Here is a 24,191-nt window from a genome sequence, read left to right as displayed (position 1 = left end):
CAACGGGGGTCTTGCATCTCCCAAAAGGTGGTGAACCTCTGGTCTGACCTAGGATTCTGTGCTGCCCAAGCACAGGGCACACAGTGCTTGAAAAGGACACACTTTTCAAGAGCATGTTAGGCTACTCGTGCTCGTTACATTTACAAATGTAAATAGAAATAAGTAAATAGAAGCACAGTAAAATCATAAATGTTAGAAGCATTCTGGTGGGGGCTTTCTATGACAAACAGAGAGAGCTGACTGCCTGACCACCTGAGCGTGATTTTTCTTAAATTACCTGTAACTTCTCTCTCCTAGAGCCCACAGTGCCCTGCATTTTGGACTCTTCACTTTTAAAAGATTGTAATTCTCTCAAATCATTGTTTGCGTTTCTTCACCCTGGGGAGGCAGCTGGAAACAGCCCAAAGAGGAGGAAAAGGCTCTGCGCCTCGCTGGGGCGGGAACCCTGAAATACCTGTTGGGGCGCAGCCCTACGCGGCCGAGACCCGGCCCGAGGGTCGGGGCCCCGGGGCCCCGGGGGCAGCCGGCGCGAGGGCGCGGAAGGAGGAGGCCGCGGGGCCGCCTCCCCCGGCCACCCAGCTCCTCCCAGCGGCGCCCGCGGAACCTGCCCCGGAGTCGCCGGGCCCCGGAACAGAACGTGACCCGACCCCTCCCCGAGCGGCCGCGACCAGGCGCCGAGCCGCGCTCTGGGTTCGGGCGGGCGCACGGCCCCGCCCGTCGCCCACCGCCCTGCCCTCGCCTGTCTCCTCCTTTCCCCGGGGCTCCGCTGAGTTCATTCACTGGGATTGGTTTCAAGTGACGCCATCTCTTTATTTTTAAACCAATGACCTCATCCGCGCTTGAAGTTTCCTGACCAGCGACTCTTTCTCTTTCCCCCCAACCCCCCACCCCCCCCCCCCCCCCGCCTTTCCCCGTCTTTCTGGGTATCTCTGTTTGGGGCGGGGGGGCTCTGGTCAGTTTTCCAAACGACTATCATCACCTCTCCCGACCCCCTCCGCGCCCCCCCCCACCTCCACCTCCCCAGGTTCCTCGCCCCTTTCAACAGTGTTTTTTCAAGGCTGATCGGGGGGTTGGTGGGGGGTAGAGAAAGAGTGAAGAAAAGTTGCAAACGTCTCCTCGCTTCCTAAGCCTCCCGCCCCCACCCACCCCTCCGAGCAGGAGAAGATAATATAGTGAAAAGAAGAGGAGGCGGAGGAGAGCGCGACGGGACGGACGCGGGCGGGAGCGCAGCAAGCCCTCCCGGCTCCGCCGCGGCGCCTCGCGGGTCCGGGAGGCGAGGGGGCCCCGCGGGGAGACGCCGTGACAACTTTCGTTTCCCCCCGCCCCCCCGAGGGAGCCGCGAGGTCTGCGGCTCCGAAAGTAAGTGGGCGCGCAGACGGCTGGGCGGGTGGGCGCCGGGCCGGGCTCCCGCCGCGCCGGCAGCATGGACGCCGGTCCGCGCGTCCCGCCGGCGCTGCCCTCCGGGCGGCCGGCCCCGGGGTCGAGGGCGGGGTGGGGGCGATCGCGGCCCCGAGCGGCGAGCGCGTGGGAAGCGGAGGCGCGAGGGGTGTGTGGAGGAGGGGGGCCCGGCCCGGCCCGGCCCGCGCGGGGTTGGGGCGGCGGCGGCGGGTGCGCGGGCTCGGGCCGAGCGGGCCGGGCGGCCGGCTGCCGCCTCCAGGAGCCGCCGCCGGACGCGGTCCCTTCGCGGGCCAAGCTGCTCACTTCCAGGCGCGACTGTTACACAATTCGCCTGCCAAGAGGGGCCCCGGCCTGACTGTCCCCATTATCCCCAGCTCGCCTTCCGTGTGAGCGGCTGGGCCACCTGAGTGGTGACCGGGCTGCGCTCTTCAACCCACTCGCTTTTCCTCCAGGGAACCACCCCTCCCCCCCGAGGCCGGGTGTTGGGGGGCCCGGTGCGCCAGGGACTTTTTCTTTATTTACACCAACCGTAAAATGTGAGAAAGGAAGAAGCCCCGGGAGACGAGCGAAGGTCTGTGTATATCATGTGCAGTTTCATGGAATGAAACGCAGGGGAGGAAAATATTTGTGCAAAACGGAAGTTTTCAGGTGCAGCTGCGTTTATTTCCTTGAAATTACAACAGCAACTACACGGTTATTGTGTTTTCTCACTTGAGAAAACTACAAATAGATATTTAAAGAATGGATCCTGCAAAATCCTAAGGAAATGTATCAAACCTCAACTTCAACCGTCCTAAATAAATCCTAGGAGTCTCAACTCGTTTGAAGAAAGCACACCTCCAATCAGACCGTAATGAATAAAGTGGAGAGAGGAAAAACCTGTTACATAATCTCATTTGCCGTGGGGTTGCAGTACTGGCCCCTGAAATCAAGGGGAAGTGAGTTAAGATGCAGGGTTTTTAAACCTCTCTGAAGGTTTTATTTACCCACTCTCCTGGCTGCCACTTGTGCTTTAAAAGATTATAAGTAAATACTCTGCTCTTACAAGGGAACCAAACCTATCAAACCTGTTTAGAAAATGACCAGGTATGTTTCTTTCCTTTCTTTCCTGTGTGTGTGTGTGTGTGAAATTTACCATCCATGAAATACCTTATGACTAGTATTTGGGGAACTTAGACTGTCAGAATATGCCTCTTTAAGCCACTCATCTTTTGAGCGCACATAGGTGACAACTGTTTTCCTCAGAGGATTTATACTATTCTGAACTCCATCAAGAAAAGAGATTTTTGAAGTTAAGGTAAATTTTTAAAAGAAGGAGAGAATTCTTACCAGTTGAATCAGTCACGTGTGAATTATTTATTTTTCCTTGAGAAATGATGTGTATGGGTGGACAAACAGCTTGGGAGGCCGTAGTTAATTGAGACTTGTGCTGCAGCCTGGAGAAGGTACATTAAAAAATTAAGAATTTGGGGCTTTGTTGGGGTATATTAGTCAAAGTGTGACTAGGCATCCTGAGTTTGTTTTTGTATTTTAAGTAAAGTTCTGGAACTAAACTGAGTTTGATGACTGTGAAATCTTGTTTAAAAAAGTTTTGGGGGGGTTAACATTTAACATCCTATATAAAAACTTGGCCTAAAAGACACCAGCCCCAAAGTTGGCTTTTAGGTAAAATAATTTGTATTTCCCAAAGTTCTTTATGAGGGGGAACTGCAAAAATGAGTTTATTCTCAATTCTGCTGGTAATATGAAGATTAGCATGAAAAAGAGTAGGTTCAAGCTCTATATAAATGTGCATTTGAATGTAAAATAATTGAATCCCTGTAAAGTGAAAACAGTCATGTAAAATTGAGGATTAGGGATCTCTTTGGCCAAGAGCTCAATGGCAGAAGCTGAAAAGGGGGAAAAGGAGAAGAACCTGTTAACCTAGTTCTTTTCCTTTTTCTTAAACATTAGAAAATCATTTGTGGAAGTGAGGCAGCAGCAATCAAGTGTGAGATTGTGTAGAATTTAGGCTGGGGTCAGGAAAAGGGGCAAGGTTGATGTGTGAGTTTGTTTTGATGCTCTTTTCTATAAATGCCCGTATTGAGAACTTAATTTCATAGTTTTTGGCCTATGGGATTATATATTGACAAAGCTGACTTGCATAGCTGTTTAATGTTTTTCTGTTTTTCAGCCAATCATAATAACCCACTAAATATAAATTTGCTAGAATTACCAGTGTAATTTATCCTAGAAACCCAACTTTTCCTGGAGTAGCTTTAAAAAAAAAAAGATTCTTCTATTCAGTGTTATTTGGACTGAAAATTTCATTAGACATTTTGTGTTATTACAATGCTTTTCATTCTTAAGCAAATGGTACTTTAAATTAAAGAAGTAAATTAATATAGGGTAAGCTGATATGGATCAGAAGCCCAGGAACAGGGAGGAAATAAATCAGAGGAAACAGAAACCAGATTTTATGATAGTTTTCAACAGATTGAAAAAACGAGTTAAAGACTTCATAGGAAAAACCTCAGTTGATATTTGATTGGCTTTTTGAAAAAACTGCATCAGAATTTAAAATTGAGACAGATATTCCACCATTGTAAAAGAAAATGTTACTAACAGTGATGGCTTAAGCAAAAACTTTAAGAAAGTAAATCTTGCCCAAAGCCACATGGTATATTCCAAAGCCAGATGTCAAATTTTTTTCTGATTTTCTTGTGTTATGGATAACCTGATATTTTTGTACATTTCATTTAGCCCAGATAACCGGGGTTTGGTTGGCTTTGTGAAGGGATGGCCAGATTTAAAGAAGCAGGCTCAAGCTTTAAGAAGAGGCCAGTCTCATAAACAAGCTGACTGCAAAGTTTGAAATCTGATCAAATAAGTGACTAGAGGAAACAGGAGTGGCTCAGAAAGGAGGATCTAAGGCAGATTACCAAGGACAGGTACAAAGCAATAAGAAAAGCTTGCCAGGGCTATGATCAGGAAAGAAGGAAATGGGATCCATCTTGACATGAAAGGAAAAAGGCATAAAAAGAAAAAATACCCTTCAGTACCTCAGCAACAGGAAGAAAGTAATGAAACTCCAACTTCTTGATTGGGGTTAGATACTTCATTTGAAGGTATCACCAAAAAAGTCACAAGATTTTTTTTTTGGTAATTACATACAAAAATTAATCTTGGAGGAGGGATGGATAAAGTGAATTATGAGCAGTTATAATTACATATATAAGAATGTAAAGCTTGAAGTTGCCAAAAATAAATTTAAACTAGAGGGGATCCACTGAAAATACAGTTGAGTTATTGGAAAGGGAGAGTTAGGTTATAAAAAGGTGAAACCATTAACTCAGTTGATTTCTGGATTAATTATAGGTATGAGTCAGTCAAGCAGAGCATTTATTAGTGGTAACTATGTATAGGTCCTGAGGTGGATACCGAAACTTAGGGGCACGAGTCCATGCCCTTAATGAGGATTATGAGAATTTTAAGGGAGCTATATACATATGCAAAGATAAACAGTTATCAGACAGCAGACAAGGGTGGCATTCATGGTATGAAGGAGAAGGAGATTGGAGGAATGGGAGATCTTTTTCATAGAGGAGGTAGAATTTGACCCTGACCTCAAAGGATGGTTAACCTGTGTATGGAGTAAAGGAAGGGGAGGGGCAGGGGATGGCCATTCAGCTATCCCTTCATTCAGCAGATCTGTTTGGAACCTCTCCTGTGTGCTTGGCACTGTTCTCTGAACCCGGCAAAGAGTGGAAAGTAAGATAAGGTTTTTGCCCTTATGGAATTTACATTCTAGTGGGAGAAGCAATAAACAAGTAAACACTTCATGGAAAATCTGATGTCAGAGAGTGATGTCTTGTGAAAATAGGAATGATCAGAGACAAGGAAATTACAGAGTGCTAGTTACAGCCCTACTTATTCTGTGAATGACCTGTTTTGCCTGTGATATGCCTGGTGAAATGTTAATGATTTAACTTTTTAATATTTATCTGCAGCCCGAACCAATTTGAATAGACATCTACACAGTCATTGACTCCGTCTTTAACCAATTTTTAAAAAGAAACCTACTTAATATTTTGTAGATTGAAGCATGCAGGCTTTGCGTTTTCAACTCCTCGTTAACAATTTTTATGCAATTCTGCTGCTGTTGTCTGCTAAGAACCTCATGTTTTTGCAGTGAGGTTAATGTCATTCTTTCCAGTTTACTTAGAGTTGTGATGTATTGAGCTGTATACTTAGATATATTCTCCATTAGGAACAGTAATCACAACAGTGCTATAAAGGGAAGCTAAACTCCCAGGACAGTTTGTTTTGATGACACCTTGTATGAGAGCACACAAAACTGAAGGTGGACAGAAAGCATAAGTCGGCTCTTCAGCGTAGTTACCAGAAAATGAGGTCAAGGGTGACATTCCCTCCAGGTCTCGTCTGCATGGTACGTTTGGGCTTCGTTCGTTGTGCTCTGTGTACTTAATCATTCTCCTTACAGGTTGGTAGGGGCCTCAGTGGTCTCACTGGAAATATTATCTTAAACTTGTGCAGATAGTAGGCCTGATACAAAAGTGTCAGTTTTGAAATGGGAAGGCTGGACTCTGCAGTTGTCTGACTGCCAGGTTTTGTTGTTATTGACAAGATGTCCTTTATAGCGTCAGCTAAAAAATTCCTTAGTGACTCTTGCATGTTTTGGAACACATTTATGAAGTACTTCTTAAGCATTCTTTAAGAAATGTGTTCTCTCCTTCTCCACTTTTTCTGTAGTTTTAAACTTCAAACAAACACAACAACAAAAAAACCTTATAGGTGGAATTGAGGTAAAGGATCCTAAAAAGGATTTATGTGCCTATGGAATCACATCTCTTAAAATTTTCTATATGCATCTGACCAGTTTTCATCTGCAGTTCTTTCTGACACACTTGGGATAAGCCTATGGAAAAGAAAACGATTTTCAGAGGAGGTGGGAGATTCTTTAGCCTTTCCTTGATTTCCTTCTGAATACTCCATTTATTTTTATTTTCTTTCACTTTCTCTTTTATGTTGGAGTATGGCCAATTAACAATGTTGTGGTAGCCTCAGGTGAACAGCAAAGGGACTCAGCCATACATATACATGTATCCATTCTCCCCCAAACTCCCCTCCCATCCAGGCTGCCACGTAACACTGAGCAGAGTTCCCTGTGCTCTACACTAGGTCACTGTTGATTATCCATTTAAAATATAGCAGTGTATACATGTCGATCTTCAACTAAATACTCCATTTAGAAAAGAATTGTAGATGTAAGTGCTCCGAGTCTGTGATGTATATGATAAAAGCTAATGTGATGTGTAATCTTGAAAAGTATTTGGGAAGGACAGTAGAATTCCTGTGTTTTAATGTCTGGGTGAGGGGTGGGCCAAATTGCAGGTTTTGCACTATAAATTACAGTATAAATTGTTATGTATGTGGCAAGGTATTAATATTAAATTTGTCCATTCTTCCCCTTAAAATTAATGGGGAAAGTAATATGTAGAGAAGTATATGTTGCTTATTATTTCACTGAATAATTATACACAAAAATACTACAGCTCATATCCTAAGATGTGCCTAGTAGAATTGACTTTTTTGACAAATGTTTGCTGAATAAATTGAATTGTCACAGGTAGTTTATTTTGATGATATTTGCATTGTATTTCTAGCTTAGAGCACTGTTTTTTTTTTTTTTACAATTATCTTTTTGTGTTTAATTAATTTATTTTGGATGTGCCATGTGACACGGGGGATCTTAGTTCCCTGACCATGGATCGAACCTGGGCCCCCAGTGTTGGGAGCACAGAGTATTAAAACCACTGGATCACGGGGGAAGTCCCGGAGCCCTGATTTTTGAGCTCTAAGTTGAAACCCGCAGGTGGTTGCCATCCAGCCTTTTGGTTACTGGGCCTGTTTGAGTGGTACTGTCACTCTGGAACCCAGGCCCTGACCTTACCTCCAGCCTGCCTGACCATGGGGCTGGCCCGACCCCACCTTTTCCGAAAGGGCAGGTGGTGGCTTCCTACAGTTCCTGCCCTTCCTGATCAGCTGAGTGTGTCCCCTTCTGGTTACTTCTCAGAGTACTGAGGTATCCCCAGTTTGGCCTTTTTTGTGGTGGGTGTCTCTTGTCATTTTTGTCTGTTGTTTTGTTGGAGAAGAAGCACATTTCCCTGAAGAATAGTTCTTGACTTGATTTTGTAAACCGTGCATGTATATGGAGCATTGTGTTATTTCTACTTCCTTCTTATCTTTAGCTGAAAATCTTGTATTACTTGTAACTGAATTGTTGAGAATATTTTGATCCTACAGAACAACTAAAAACTAATGAAGACTCTCTTTTTGGGAGACAATCGGGAAATTAGAACATGGAGTATGTTTTATGTTGAAGGGGGCATGGCAACCCTCTCCAGTATTCTTGCCTGGAGAATCCCATGGACAGAGGAGCCTGGTGAGCTACCGTCCATGGGGTCGCCAAGAGTCAGACATGACTGAAGCGACTTAGCATCGCATGTTTTAGGTGATATTTAAGAACTATAAAGTTCATTTCTGTGTTAATGGTATTGGGGCTATGTTAAATTCTCATCTGTTAAAAAGATACATATGGGAGTATTTATAGACAAAATGAAATGATGCTTAATACTTGTTTTTAAAAACATCAGAATAGGCATACACACACATAGGAATGAAATAATATTAGCAATTTTTTGGTAATTTTTAAGAGTACATGGGCGTTTGTTACAATTTTCTGTACTTCTATGTGTATTTGGAAATATCTGTAATAATTAGAATATACACATTACCAATTATAACTGTCAAATACTAAATTTAAATCAGTCAAGTTATGTGGTTAGACATTTGAGCTAATTGACTAATCAAAAAATCTCCACTTTGCATTTTCTGTGAGTTCTGCATTTAGCAAAAAAATTTAAGAATAGAGAATTTTTTAGAAATATAGTCACAAGGTTAAAACTCTTAACTTTGAGATCTTGTAACAATAACAGTATACCTGTACTGTATCAACTGTTTTGACATATTTTGTCTTTTATCCTCAGAACAAGACATGAATAACCCATTTCACAGATGAAGAAACTAAGACCTTAGATTAATTTATCCAAATCCCAAAGCGAGTGGACCTGGAGCAAAGACCTTCTGACTCATTCTCAGGTGCCTATTCTCTTATATACACACGCATATAAGCACTCTTTTTTTGTGGTGTTGAAAACCAAAGGTTTTCTAACATTTTCGTGTTGGGACACTTTTGCATTATTGATGCCCCAAAGATCTTTTGTTTATGTGGACTATATCAATATTTAACATATTAGAAATTAAAAGTCTGAAATGTTTTAAAATACTTATTCACTTAAAAATGATGAACTCTTGAAAGGTTAACATGAATAACATATTTTAATGAAAAAAGTATTCCAAAACAAAAATACAGTGATAAGTGTGAGATGGTTTTATGTTTTGCTTTATAGAAGACCACTGGAATTTCATAACTGCTTTTGCATTCAGCCTGTTGTGATATGTTGCTTTGTTTGAAATATATGAAGAAACCCTGTTTATACACAGATTCATAGTAGAGAAAAGGTGGGGTATTTTAGTGTATTTTTCATGTAATTGTGTATATTCTTTAATATTTCAAGACTCAGCAAATGGTAGATTCTTTTTTTTCTCCCTTTACCTCTTTTTTTTTTTAGAAAGATGTTCTTAAGAGTTAGTTGTGTTGAATCTGAACATCGTCAATGAATTTTTTGTGCTACTCCGTAACAGAAAAATCTACTGGTCCATCTTGCACTTTGGACAGATCTTTGACCAGCTTGTGATTTTATAACATTGTACATTGGTCATTTAAGAAATAATCGTTGAGTTCTACAGATCTTTCAAATGTTGACACATCTGGTTACACAATATTCATCAAATCACATTCATTAATGCAACCATTAATCTCATCCAAAAAGTCTTTAGAATTGAGGTGCAGTCAAGATTTTGGTATCCAGTTCAAGTTTTCCAAAATTCTTATTTTTTCTTGAAAACTCAAATTTTATCATCAGCAACAGGTATTGTCAGTTTTTTCCTTGAAGCGTCAGGCTCACTGTATCTACTTTAGAGAAAATGTCTGCCAAGTACCTAAGTCTGAGTAGCTATATATAATAATAAGTTGTCTCCCAGCCATTCTTTCAGCAGAAATGTATTCTGTGGAAAAGTGTATAGTTCAGCTGACAACTCAATTGCATAAATGCTTTTCCTTAAGATGGCCATTGTATTAGGTATGTAGAAATGCTTTTTGTACATATTAGATACGATGAAATGCTCCCATTTCATCACACAGATTATTAAAAAGATCAAGTTCTCAAGAGTGAGATTTAATAATTAATAACTTTTACTATTTTATCAAGGACATTGTTAAGTGAAACTGGCTTTTTAAAAATGATTGATAGGAGAAAGAGTAACATGGAAATGTATATTACCATTTGTAAAATAGCCAATGGGAATTTGCCATATGGCTAAGGAAACTCAAACAGGGGCTCTGTATCAACGTAGACGTGTGGGATGGGGAAGGAGATGGGAGGGAGGTTCAAAAGGCGAGGATATATGTATACCTATGGCTGATTCATGTTGAGGTTTGACAGAAAACAACAAAATTCTGTAAAGCAATTATCCTTCAATAAAAAATAAATTATTAAAAAAAAAAAAGATTGATAGGGACTTTGCTGGTGGTCCAGTGGCTCAGATTCTGTGCTCCCAATTCAGGGAGCCTAAGTTTGATCCCAGGTCAAAGAACTAGATCGCATATGCCATTCCTGCATGCCAAAACTAAGACCCTGGTGCAGCCAAATAAATAATATAAAATCAGTATTTAAAAAAGTGATTGACAGACAGTGAAGAATGTAATTCCTGCTAGTACAGTTTGGATCCTTGCCATATTGATGCTAAAGTACCAGCAGTTTTGCCCTTCTTTGCTTTTGTGCCATCAGAGGAAATACCAGCATCATAGTTTCAGGATAAATCATGAGAATTTGAAATTGCTGATATAAACTGGTGCCTTGTTCTAACATATTTTTAGAGTAGTCTAACATAGACAATCTGTAGCAATAAAATAATGTTTCCATCTTAGCTGATTAACTTGTTGGGAAGAAGGAAATATGCTATTGTGTGGGATGAGCCATGTGGTCCTGAAACCACAAGGGCAGAAGATTAAGTAACCTCGGAGAGTGGTGGGTAAAGGGTAGACACAAAGGAGGAGTCGATAAAAGTGCTTTTGTGTGTGTGCTCAATTGTGTCTGACTCTTTGCAGTTTTATGGACTGTAGCCTGTCGGACTCCTCTGTCCATGGGATTGTCCAGGCAAGAATACTGGAATATGTTGCCATTTTCTCCTCCAGGAATCTCCCGACCCAGGGATCGAACCAGCATCTCCTGTGTCTCCTGCATTGGCAGGCAGATTCTTTATTACTCAGCCACCTGGGAAGCCCAAAAGTGCTTTATAGCTTACCCCCTCCCAAAAAAAAAAAAGAGCATTGGTTCTGTTTTTTTTTTTTTTTTAAGTTACGAAAGCACTGAGCCCACATATATCATTCATATGAATCTGTATATTCATACTCATTTTTATCTGTGCTCAAACTCAAGGTACTCAGCCATTTTATTCCTTGAATGACAAGGGAGAGAGGGTGGCACACTTGAGAGAAGAGATGTTTGTGGCTGTTGTCTGTTTCTTTCAACCAGGGAGGCTGTGAGTGGAGTAGATGTTAGTGATCACAGAGCTGGTATAGGCAGAACAGAACTGGCTGTGGGCAGAGTGCAGATGAGTGTTGGGAGCCAGAGGAATATTGTGGGGTGAATATGGAAAAATGGGACCTAGGAAAGTACAGAGGTGGGTGCACCTGGGGTCATGGAGGTAAACATATATTTTACAGAGTTCTATCAAAATACAGTTAAAATAACTATTGAAATAGCTGTACTGGGTAGTCTGACTTTTAATGTCTTATCAGTATTCAAAGTCTATTATTGTAACCTCTAAAGGAGAAAAGAGCAATGCCATGAATTTGGTGTAGTGCTGGTAAGTCTCCAGGCTTCTGTTATAAGCATCCGTATGTGAAAATATTGACTCAGCCACTTTGGGGGCTGTAAATTCAAGAATGAAATTTTAATATTTAATCTTTTACTAACAGTTATTATTAAGGGCTTTCCTGGTGGCTCAGTGGTGGAGAAGGCAATGCACCCTACTCCAGTACTCTTGCCTGGAAAATCCCATGGACGGAGGAGCCTGGTAGGCTGCAGTCCATGGGGTCGTGAAGAGTTGGACACGACTGAGCGACTTCACTTTTTCACTTTCATGCATTGGAGAAGGAAATGGCAACCCACTCCAGTGTTCTTGCCTGGAGAATCCCAGGGACGGAGGAGCCTGGTGGGCTGCCATCTATGGGGTCGCACAGAGTCAGACACAACTGAAGCGACTTAGCAGCAGCAGCAGCAGTACTAAAGAATCTGTCTGTGATGCAGGAGACCTGGGTTCGATCGCTGGGTTGGGAAGATTCACTGGAGGAAGGCATGGCAACCCACACCAGTATTCTTGCCTGGAGAATCCCATGGACAGAGGAGCCTGGCAGGCTACAGTCCATGGGGTCACAAAGAGTTGGACACAACTGAAGCAACTGAAGCAGCAGTTATGATTAAAGGAGCAGAAGAGTTTAGTTCAGATAGATCTTATTCATTAGTTTATTATTTATGGGATACTCATTTCCAAAAAGGATTTGAGATGGCACAAAGAAGGATCAAAGTCATAATCAAGAAAAAATATGATTCAAAGTCATGTTTCTTTCCCTTACATTTTGTCTACTGATGACGTTTATTTTAATAGGGTCATTGTTGAGATGTGCTGTAACTATAAAGTAATTGAACTGGTCTCTGTTAATTATGTGTGGCTTCTCAGGTGGTGCTAGTGGTAAAGAACCCTTTTGCAAATGCAGGAGACAAAATGAGATGTGAGTTCGATCCCTGGGTCAGGAAGATCCCCTGGAGAGACCACTGGCAACCCACTCCAGTATTCTTGCCTGGAGAATCCCATGGACAGAAGAGCCTGGCGGGCAACTCATAGGGTTGCAAGGAGTTGGACATGTCTGAAGTGACTTAGTATGCATGCATGCTGTTAATTATGCCAGAGAATTATAATACTGTCTTTTTTTAGGGGCATGTATATGAGCAGAATACACACTTTTAATGGGAGTGATGTGGCAGGAAAATTACAACAGGGCACAAAAGATTTTGTTTAATCTTTTTTTTTTTTTTAATTTTGGCTGTGCCATGCTGCTTGTTGGATCTTTGTTGCCTGACTGGGAATCAAACCCAGGGCCCCTGGCAGTGAAAGTGCTCATCCTAACCACTGGAACACCAGGGAACTACCCAGAAAAAAGTGTTTTTTTTTGTTTTTTTTTTTTTTAAATTCAGTACTGCTTTCATAGGTAGTTAATAGAAAGCCATAGAAGAGGCTTAAACCGTAAGCCATTTATTACTGTGTGGTTCAGAAAAGTTCAGGGAATTTCAGAGGTAGGTGTTCTCAGGCAATTCAGCTGCTCGCAGTGCCCTCGGCCAGGTGGTCAGCATCTTTTGCGCGTTGACTTACATCACGTCACAAAATGGCTGCCTCAGTTGTCGGCATCACTTGTCTTTCCGAGGTAAGGAGGAAGTAGACAAGAGCCAGCAGTTCCTACTCTAGTGCTTGCCTGACGGAGAACAAAATCTTTCCCAGAGGCTTCCATTCCCTTTATCTGTGGTGTCTCGTTTGCGTGAATTGTTGTCCGTGTCTGTCCAACAGGAGTGGGTACCGGGGGTGGTGTAATGCACATCGGGTATCGTTTCCTAGGCTGAGATACGCTGCTCGCTGTCCAGGAGGAACCGGGACTCGCAGCAAGTCTGAGGCGAGGAGATGTCTCTTGGATGATTGGCTGTGTGTCTGCCTCAGATAAGCAGAAAAGAAAGCACCGAGAGTAGCCAGCAGCCTGCTACAGCAACTTTCCTGGAGTCCAGAGACTATTCTGTGTGTGTTTCCTTCTTGCTCACAGATTCCCTTTTCTTATTCTAGTGGAAGGCTACAGAGACTGGAATCCCAGTTCGTTGTGGAGCTAATTTAGAGATAGTTAGGTCTTAGCTTCCTCGGCTGTGAAATAATATCGTATTAGATGATCTTGGAGGTGCCTTGTGGTTCAGACATTCTTGTCTCTCCTTGTGTTCCTGTCTTTTGATCATTTCACCTTTATATCTTTTTTTTTAATCAAAAAAGTGGACAGGATTAGAGGATATAAAAGTGTATGCTGTTTTATAGTCATCTCGGTAGCTGGGCACTGTGTCTAATAACAGTCTTGATGGTATAGAAGGTTAAAGCTAAAATTAGGTTTTGGCTTTTGGGCAGTTAAGTAATGTGATACTACTTATGCCCCAAATTTCCATCAAAGGTGGAAAACTAATTGCATTTTTATTTTAGTAGGGGATATATCCATATATGTACAGAATCTGTACTCAACATAGCCCCAGTACCATGTCCTAAATTTAAGCACTAGTGGTTAAAACCTTGTAGAATACCCCCTTTTGCTTGTTGGGCATTTGTTCTTATTTGTTAATCATGTTTGCACTGCATATTTGCCTTAGATAAAATTAGAGGACAACTAAAGGAGAATGATTCCCTTCATTCATGGTAGCAACTTGACTTGAACGAGGCACAACCTTTGTCTCATCTTGAGATAGATTCTACTGTGTTTCAGAGAGAGTGACAGTCTGGCTTTTCCTATAGAATTCCTTCAAGATTATATAAATTTGAATATACAGTGAGTTGAAAATCACATTCTCAGCTCTAGAAACTTGCAGAGCAATTAAACACTGCTTATAGAATAGGCTCTTGAAATGTTAACCTAAAAATGTATTATTAATCTTCTGTCCAACAGAAGTCTTATAGAAGGATCACAGTGTTGTTTATTGTGGTTTATTAGTATTGGGAGACCCTGAAGATAAACATTATTAACTCTGGCATTTAAAGGGCCCAGAAGTCATTTGCAGTTTGGAATGTATTTTTAAGAATAAAATGGGTGTATGTATATGTATTTAACAGCTGCTTTAAACAACTTTAGGGACAGACAGCATCTAATTTCATTACTCTAGAATATCAAAATATCAGAAATCTTTCCTTCCATTGAAACCCTTTTAACTATGTAATTAAAGCAATTGTTTTCATTTTTCATTTTGTGGATGACTAAGAGCCTCGTTAATGTAAATATTCAGGAAGCTTGATTTTATAGCTTCTTGGCTTTATAACCAACAATAAAAATCATGTACAGTGGAAAACCCCTTCTTCTCTTGACTGCAATCCCAACTGAAAGACAAACTCAAGCAATTTTTTCTGGCAGTGAAGTGACCTGTGTGACTGGCTCTTCAGATGTTGCCAGTGGCCATCTCATTAGAGGATGTAATTAACAGGACGTTAATTTAAGGCAATACAGTATTTGCTGGTGGGGTGGATTTCCAGTTACCAAGTGTTAATCAGTGTGGTATCCACTACCAGGAAGTAGTATTTGTATACAAGTTCTTAGTAAAAATTATTGTGAAGTCATTGGAGGTATTTTATTATACAAATGACCTTGGTTCATGTATGGAAATGAGCACTTTGACTTCTGAGTCCAGTAGGCTTTTTTGGTGGACAAAAGATTCATTCTTTTTGCCAGTGGTCGTTGGCATGTTTCTGTCATTAGCATGAACAAGTCTTACTGAGCAACTTCTGAGAATGAGGTATTAGAAGAGATGCAAAGAAATATATGTAGCCTGTGGCCTTCGTCATCAAGGAGTTTATATCAATATTGTTGCCAGGATCTCTTGAAAAGAAAAAGAGCCATTTTCTTTTTTTTGTTGTTTTCTTTTTTAAAAAATTGTAGCAAAGGCAATGTAAAATTTATCATCATAACCATTTTCAGATGTATAGTTCAATATTGTTTTGTATATACACATTGTGGTGAAACAGATCTTTAGAACTTTTTACATCTTCAGCATCTGAAACTGTACACAGTAGAGTATTTGAAATCTCCTTTCTCCCTCCCTCAGCCTCCGGTGAGCCCCATTCTGTGCTCTGTTTCCGTGCATTTGCCTATCTTGGATAACCTCACGTGAATGGAGTCATAAGCGTTTAGCTTTTTGTGACGTATTTTGCTTAGTGTGCTGTCATCAGGGTCCATTGTCTCGTGTGACAGGATCCCCTTCCTTTTTAAAGCTGAATCGTATTGTATTATCATTGTACGTGTAATCATGTTTTGTTTATTCATCTGTTGATAGACATTTGGGTTACTCTTGGCTATTGTGAATAAGGCTGCTGGGAACACGTGTGTATAAATACCTCCTGGAGACTGTCTTCAGTTCTGTTGGATAAATACCCAGAAGTGGAGTTCCTGGGTCATATGGTAGTTCCGTTTTTTAATTTTTTGAATAAGTGCCGTACTGTGCTATATAGCATTTATACCATTTCATGGGCTTCCCTGGTGGCTCAGCTGGTAAAGAATCTGCCTGCAATGTGGGAAACCTGGGTTCAGTCCCTGGGTTGGGAAGATCCCCTGGAGAAGGGAAAGACTACCCACTCCAGTATTCTGGTCTGGAGAATTCCATGGACTGTATATCCACGGGGTCACAAAGAGTTGGACATGACTGAGTGACTTTCACTATACCATTTCATAATCCTACTAACAGTACCCAAAGGTGGTACTTTCTCCACATCCTTGCCAGCACTTATTTTCTGTTTGTTTTTTTTTTTAAATAATGGCTGTTCTAAAGGTGTGAGGGGATAGCTCATTGTGGTTTTGATTTGCATTTCTTAGATGATTGGTAATGATGGGCATCTTTTTATCTACTTGTTGACCATTTGTGTATCATCTTTGGGGTAATGTCTCAGTCCTTTGCCTATTTTTTGGTCAGTTATTTAATTTTTTATTGTTGTCTTGTAAGGTGCCATTTTCTTTTTAAAATATGAGTTAGCAGAGTAGAACTGCTCATAGATCCAAGTGGTAATTAGTGCAGGGTGCAGAAATGCAGTGAGTGGAAAGAGGTAACAGCAGAGAGATGCACCTGTCTCTAACCATTATTAGTGCAGTCTGTTCTTTTTTTTTAATATTTAGTTTTGTTTGGCTGCACCAGTTCTTAGTTGTGGCACATGGGATGTGGCATGTGTGATCTAGTTCCCTGATTAGGGATCGAGCTCCGGCTCTCTGCATTGGGCAAGGAGTCTTAGCTACTGAACCACCAGGGAAGTCCCAGTGCAGCTTGTTTAATTGAGAGCTTTTACTCCCAGCGAGGATTTGAGGTCTCAGATTCATCCTCCTCTTCCTCTTCATCCTCCTCCTCTTTACCTGTAAAACTAGGGGATGGACAAGATGATTACTGAGGCATCTTCCAGCTCTAAAATACTGAGTTTTGAGAGTACTGCCTTTTACCAACTGACCTCTAGGTAGAGATCTCCAGTTTCCTTGGAACCTCATTGACGTCTGACTTCTAGACGAAGAAATCTTTGATGGCTAGTAGGCAGCTCTCCTCCAAAGGCCCTTTGCATCTTGGCTAACTTTTAATCTCACTCCTTCGGGTCTTTATAGTGGTGTCACCCCCAGATTCTGGGCCTACAGGTCAGTTCATTGCCTGCTGCCGCACACGTCCTTCTGTGGTCATTCGGCAGGGTGCTCAGGCTTGGACTTTGCCCTGAGACATACAGTGTTGTTGTTTTTTAAGCCTGTTCACAGGCATGAGGAAATAGAAGCCAAAGTTCATTGGACAGTGTATTTGTTGTTGTTTTGAACACATAGAGCAGGCAGAACTAGTCCAAATCTGGTGAATTCTCATTTTGGTAAAACTAGCAATATTTCTGTGTTAAGTGCTAGGTTTAAAGAAATATTACCCAACTGATACATTTATTCTTTGTCTGTGGTTTTCACAGTGATAGTTTGGTAATAGTTAAAAAAAAAAAAAAAAAAAAAGGCAATGTTGATTGTGGTGGTTGATGTTGAAGATTACCATAGACTCTGATATGACTTGCTTAGGATTACTTTTAGATTTCAAGTACTTGGTATTTTAAAAATATTTTGTATCTAATAGATACTGTCTGATAGATACCCAGTCTTCAGGGAGCTGATCTTAGTTATTAATATATGGAGTTATGTTATTGCCACAAGACACTGTGACTTAAAATGCTAATGGTGATAAGGTAAACAGGCAGAGTTCAGTAAACCACATAGGAATGGGTGAGGAACAAGCGTGGTGACTCGGGAAGAGTGAGGTGCTGATAGTGTTTGTAGTAGAACCCAGGATATCTAGCCCAGCAGTGTCTTTGTCCTCGAACACCTGTGGCATCTCCTTTGCCTTCTGGTTTGTTGTCAGGTCTTGGTGGAATATTACCAGCCCCTTCTTTTGCCCAAAATACTAAATAAAGGTGTGTGAGCGGGGGAGGTAACACAAGGACTGAGGCAGCTTCAGAGAGCTATGTTGTGAGAAGCTACAGAAATGTTCAGAGCCACCCAGTGTCCTTCTTCTTCTTCTTTTTTTAATGTTTATTATTTATTTATTTGGCTGCATTAGGTTTTAGTTGTGGCGTGCGTGCTAAGTTGCTTCAGTTGTATCTGACTCTCCCCGACCCAATGGACTGTAGCCCACCAGGCTCCTCTGTCCATGGGATTCTCCAGGCAGGAATACTGGAGTGGGTTGCCATGCCCTCCTCCAGGGGATCTTCCCGGCTCAGGGATTGAACTCATATCTCTTACGTCTGCTGCATTGGCAGGGTTCTTTACCACCAGTGCCATCTGGGAAGCCCTTATTTGTGGCACGTGGCGTCTTTAGTTGCGGCATTCAAGCTCTTAGTTGAGACATGTGGGATCCAGTTCCCTGAGCAGTGATCAAACCTAGACTCTGCACTGGGAGCACAGAGTTTAGCCACTGGACCACCAGGGAGGTATGCTGGTGTTAGTCTTAATCCTGATTATACAGTCCGCTCAAGGGTTGAAAATGCATTTTGTAACATTATGATGATTTCATAGCAAAAGTTTATCGAGGCCCTGAGGGGCTTGTCATCACCATCCCTCTGATCATGTCATTTAATTATGAAAAAACATAACCACCAGAAAACAGGTAAAGTGAAAAGACAAAACTAACGTGGTTTTTAATTAGTAGGCCAGAATCCATTAACATCATCATTTTCAAAAGGGTGTAAGGCTTTTCCTCCACATAGTAGCATTGCATGAATTTTATAATATATAAAACTATCACATGTTTTCATTATTCATCCATTTATTTCTGTTGCATGGGAAATGTAACTTATTTCTATATACTTTGGTTTCTGGTGTCTTAAAGTATAAAATGTTACTGTTACTACCACATCAATATCATTTATTTAAAAAAGCATTTGATGGTAAATCTTTTTTTTTTTTTTTTTATTTGGAGTGTAGTTGCTTTACAGTGTTGTTAGTTTCTGCTGTGCACTGAAGTGAGTCAGCCACAGGTATACGTATATCCCCTCTTTTTTGGATTTCCTTCCCATATAGGTCACCACAGAGCACTGAGTTCCCCGTGCTATGCAGTCAGTTCGCATCAATATCTTTTGTAACGGAAGTTCTTTTTCCTTCTAGATGTTTCAGAATCCACATACTAAACAACAGAGTGATGCATGTGGCTCTAGGACTGTGATTTGGTCTCCCATTTCTCTGATCTGCTTTGTATTTGGTGGGGAAAGGCTTATTCGGAAGTGTGACTGAAGGGATCATACAGTTTTTGCTAGATGGTAGCATTTAGACTATCATCAGACTTCATTTATCCATGTAACTTCTAATCTATTATTAGAGTAATGATTTGATCATTAAGTAAACTTTTCTAATAGGGAATATATGTATAAAAATGTTTTGATAGCTTTAAATCAGTTAATATAATTCATCTCATTAACTGTAAAAAGGTAGAAAAATCATGACTATGTTAGTCGATTCAGACAAACCATTTGTTAAAACCCATTTCATCATAAAAGAACTCCTAACAAACAAGAATAGGGACTTCCTAAACATGAGCCAAATTCTGTTGAGGATGCAGAGTGAATGGAACTTTGCTGTGTTGTTGGTGGGGGTACAAAATGGTAGGCTTCTCTGGTGGCTCAGTAGGGTAAAGAATCTGCCTGAAATGTGGGAGTTCTGGGTTCAGTCCCTGGGTAGGGAAAATTCCCTGGGAGAAGGAAATAGCTACCCAAATCAGTATTCTTGCCTGGAAAATCCCATGGACAGAGGAGCCTGGTGGGCTGTGGGGTCGTAAGAGTTGGACAGGACTTAGTGACTAAACCACCTCCACCATAAATGGTCCGCTATTTCAGAAAGCAGTTGAGTAGTTTCTCATAAAGATAAGCACACAGTTACCATGTGACTCATCAGTCCTTCTTCTAGGTATTTACTTAAGAAAAATGAAAACTTAGGTTCACACAAAAACCTGTACATAAATGTTTATGCAGCTTTAGGAATAATCACCCCAAACTAGAAAGAACCCAAATATCCTGCAACTAGTGAATAAATATATACTTGGTGGTATATTCCTACAAACAAACTATTGATAAATGCAACAACAGGCATGAATTTTATAGGCAGCATGTTGAGTAAGAGAAGCCACTGTCAAAAGGTAATAAGCTATATGATTCAATTTAAGTCCTATTCTAGAAAGGAAAGCTATAGGCATTGGAGGACAAGTCAGTTGTGGCCAAGGTTTAGGGTGGGGAGAAGGTGCTGATGACAAAGGAATGGCATGAGGAGATTTTCTGGGCAAATGAAAGCATTGTGTCTTGGTTGTGGTGAGGGTTACATTATACAACTGGTCAAAAACTCACAGAACTATATACCAAAAAAACATGAATTTTGCTTTTTGTAAATTAGAAGTAATATTTTAAAAAAAGTAAGTTTAGATACTAGGTCAATCTATGAAATCTGTATTTCTGTGTAACAGTAGTAACCAGAAAATGAAATTTTAAGAAAGATGACATGTATAGTAAGAGCAAAAAAATATCAAAACCTAGCACTAAATCTAATGAAAGATGTCTAAAATCATTATATAAGCTGATTCTAAAATTTATATGGAAACACAAATGTCAGGAACAGTCAAAGTAGTAATATTGATGATAAACAAAACTGCTGAATTTATACTGTTGGATAGTGGCTCAGACGGTAAAGCGTCTGCCTACAGTGCAGGAGACCTGGGTTCGATCCCTGAGTCAGGAAGATCCTCTGGAGAAGGAAGTGGCAACCCACTCCAGTAGTCTTGCCTGGAAAATCCCGTGGACGGAGGAGCTTAGTAGTACCTGCAGTGCATGGGGTCTCAAAGAGCCGGACACGACTGAGCGACTTCACTTCACTATGCCGTGTAGAATAAACAAATGGATCAGTGGAATAGAGGAGAAACCAGAAGCAGATCCACGTGGTTTTCTTTTTGTTGTTTTTTTACACGTATATAAAAGTATGTGTGTGCATTTGTGAAACTGAAAGTGATAGTTGCTCAGTCATGTCCAACTCTTTGCAACCCAATGTACTGTTAGCCCACCAGGCTCCTCTATCCATGGAATTCTCGAGGCAAAAATACTGGATTGGGTTGCCTTTTCCTCCTCCAGGGGATCTTCCCAACCCAGGGATTGAACTCGGGGTCTCTTGCATTGCAGGCAGATTCTTTACCATCTGAGCCACCAGGGACGCTCTTGTAAGTAATGTGTGTGTGTATGTGTGTATACATATACATGCACATAGACGCAACTTATGATTAAGATGACGTTATACAGCGTCATAACTGTATATGAGAGAAAAGTCTTTTCAGTAAATGATCCTAAACTGTTTATCCATATTAAAAACAACTGATTTTAACCCCTACCTCATATCATACACACAGAAAAACTCCAACTGAATTGTAGATCTAAATACAGGAGGTCAAATCAAAAGGTTCTCAAGGTGCTCAACACAATAGTCACCAAAGAATGCTGAATAAAACTATAGTTACCACTACATAGTGACCAAAATAGCTAAAATTTAAAAACAAATAACCAACACAGTATTGTAAAGCAATTATCCTTCAATTAAAAATAAATAAAAAAAATATATAGCAACAAAAAGCTTGAAAATATTAAGTGTCAGCAAAGATATGGAGCAAGAACTCTCAAACACTGATGGTGGAAATCATGAATTAGTACAACTGTTTTGAAAATTGGTGGTACTGTGTTACAGCTGAAACTTGCACTGTGCCTCTGACCCAACAAATCCAGTCTTAGTTGTATACCCAACAAACATGTGCTTATGTTCACCAAAAGCCATGTACAAGGATGTTCATAGCGTAATTCATAATTATTCCAAACTGGACATGACCCAAATAGTCTATCAGTATAAGAATGGAGAAATACATTGTTGTATACTCAATGAAATAACATAAAATAGGAAAAGCTATTGCTATTGACAACACCAAGGGCTCAAATACAATGTTGAAGAAAAGAGTTCAGACACAAAAGAGTTCAAAAACAAGCAAAACTAATGTATTGATAGGGGTCAGGATAGTGGTTACCTTTAGGATGGGAGATTAGTTGATCAGATGGGATACAAGGCCAACTTCTAGAGTTTTCTACTTGATCAGGATGGTAGTTCCAAGAGTATGCTAACTTTTTAAAAGGTCTTTGTACATTCATGATTTTTATGCTTTATGAAAATATGTTATATTGAACTTAAAAAGTTTATGAAAAGAAATATTTTGAGTTAACCATAGGAGTGAATGGCATCCAGATTGTATTAGGTTTTTTTTTGCATTGTAAAGTTCATATTATCAGTGTTGTAAGATAGAAAATTATGTGTATCTACAGATACAAATAAATAGAGAGAGCTCCATAAATAAATATAGAGAACAGGCTTAAATTCTTTCCTAACTAAATCAAGACATTCCTAGGCTTCTTGAGTTTTTTTTTTGTTGCTTTTGTTGCTAGGGATAAATCTATTCTTCCTGTATCCCTGGTTTTTTTTCTCTTCAGAAAAGAATACACTGTTGGAAACTATTCTATATCAGTGCCTATAGATAGACATTTTTCTTTTTTAGAGCCCTGTGAAATATAATATATTTAGCCTGTCTATCACTCATTGACATTGAGATTGTTTCTGACTTTTTATAATCACAAACACATTTCAATGAACAATATTTCACATAAAATGTACTTGAGCAAGTGTATTTATATAGGATAATTTATTGAAAGTAGAAGTTTTGGATTTTGCAGTATGCGTGCATGCTCAGTTGCTTCAGTCATGTCCGACCCTTTGCAACCCTGTGGACTACAGCCCACCAGGCTCACCTGTCCTTGGATTCTCCAGGCAAGAATGCTGGAGTGGGCTGCCATGCCCTCCTCTAGGGGATCTTCCCAACCCAGGGATTGAACCCGAGTCTCTTGTGTCTCCTGCATTGGCAGGTGGGTTTTTCACCACTAGTGCTGCCTAAATTATTTTAAATTTTTTGTTCGGAAATAATTTTACACTGAAAAGATCATCATCTACTGGTAACAGTTTGCTCTCTCTGTTTTATCACTCTCTGTCTCTCTTTACATATACACTTGATACATTTTTCCATTTGCAAATAACTTGCACACATCTTGGCCCTCTGTCCCCAAGCACGTCCCTGGGTCTCCAAAGAACAAGGACATTCTTCTACCCCCAGTAGAGCTGTCAAGCCCAGTAAACTAGCGTGGGCTTCATGCCTCTGTTCAGTCCATTTCTGTTCCCTTTGTGTCCATCAATCCAGCAAGATTTTCATAGCACGGTCTCCCTCTAGTACAGGATGCAGTTGAGCATCAGATGCTATATTTACTTGTCACTTATCTTTTTAGTTTCCTTTTATTTGGTGTAGTCCCTTGGCCTTTCTTTGTCTTTTTTAAAAAATAACTTTATTGGGATATAATTCACATGCCATAAAATTTACATTTCCAAAGAACTTGAGATAAAGCTCACAACTATAAAATTTATACTTTTAAAGTATTCAAATCAGTGTTTTAGTGTATTGACAGAACTGTGTGACCATCACCATTATCTAACCCTAGAACATTTTTATCATCCTCAAATAATCCCTTCCCATATTAGCAGTTACTCGCCATCACCCTCCTCCCTGCCTTTTTGTGCCTGGTTCCCTTCTCTTAGCTTAATGTTTTCCAAGTGTATCCATGTTGCTGCTGCTGCTGCTAAATCAATTCAGTCGTGTCCGACTCTGTGCGACCCCATAGACGGCAGTCCACCAGGCTTCCCCATCCCTGGGATTCTACAGGCAAGAACTCTGGAGTGGGTTACCATTTCCTTCTCCATTGCATGAAAGTAAAAAGTGAAAGTGAAGTCTTTCAGTTGTGTCCGACTCTTTGCGACCCCATGGACCTACCAGGCTCCTCTGTCCATGGGATTTTCCAGCCAAGAGTACTGGAGTAGGGTGCCATCACCTTCTCCGATTCACGTTGCAGTTGATATCAGATCCATTCTTTTCAATGACCAAGTCATATTCCACTGTATGGATATAGACATACAGACTAAATTTTGCATATCCATTCTAGTCCATGGGGTCACAGGGAGTTAGATGTGATGGCATGACTAAAACACACGCACATTCATCAGCTGAAGCACTGGGGGGCCATTATAAATAATGCTGCCATAAACATTCTTGTATAGGATTGTGCGTACTCTCATATCTAAATTCTGACCTAGGCTTCATATGTCACCATAGACTCTCTAGATCTTTCTTGGCCATTGTTTCCTCTAGAGTTTGAGATGG

General features: G+C 40.7%; 1 protein-coding gene across 4 annotated transcripts in view; it reads left to right on the top strand.

Annotated features, from left to right (window-relative positions):
• Nucleotides 1-653: 653 nt before the first annotated feature.
• DUSP16 (dual specificity phosphatase 16) overlaps nt 654-24,191 on the top strand; it is a 93,319-nt gene continuing 69,781 nt past the window's right edge. Inside the window, exons 1-2 of one of the 4 annotated variants that reach the window (XM_025283281.3) lie at nt 654-1,359; nt 8,448-8,559. The gene's annotated coding sequence lies outside the window, so the exon portion shown is untranslated. Of the gene's footprint in view, nt 1,360-1,694; nt 1,970-2,000; nt 2,485-2,533; nt 5,828-8,447; nt 8,560-24,191 lie in introns of those variants that run through there. The other 3 variants (XM_044941165.2, XM_044941163.2, XM_044941164.2) reach the window with 3 other exon arrangements.

This window comes from Bubalus bubalis, chromosome 4 (genome assembly GCF_019923935.1).
Source record: "Bubalus bubalis isolate 160015118507 breed Murrah chromosome 4, NDDB_SH_1, whole genome shotgun sequence".
NCBI classification, from domain to species: domain Eukaryota; kingdom Metazoa; phylum Chordata; class Mammalia; order Artiodactyla; family Bovidae; genus Bubalus; species Bubalus bubalis.
Note: the sequence above shows the minus strand (reverse complement) of the source record. Positions and strands in the feature narration are given on the sequence as shown.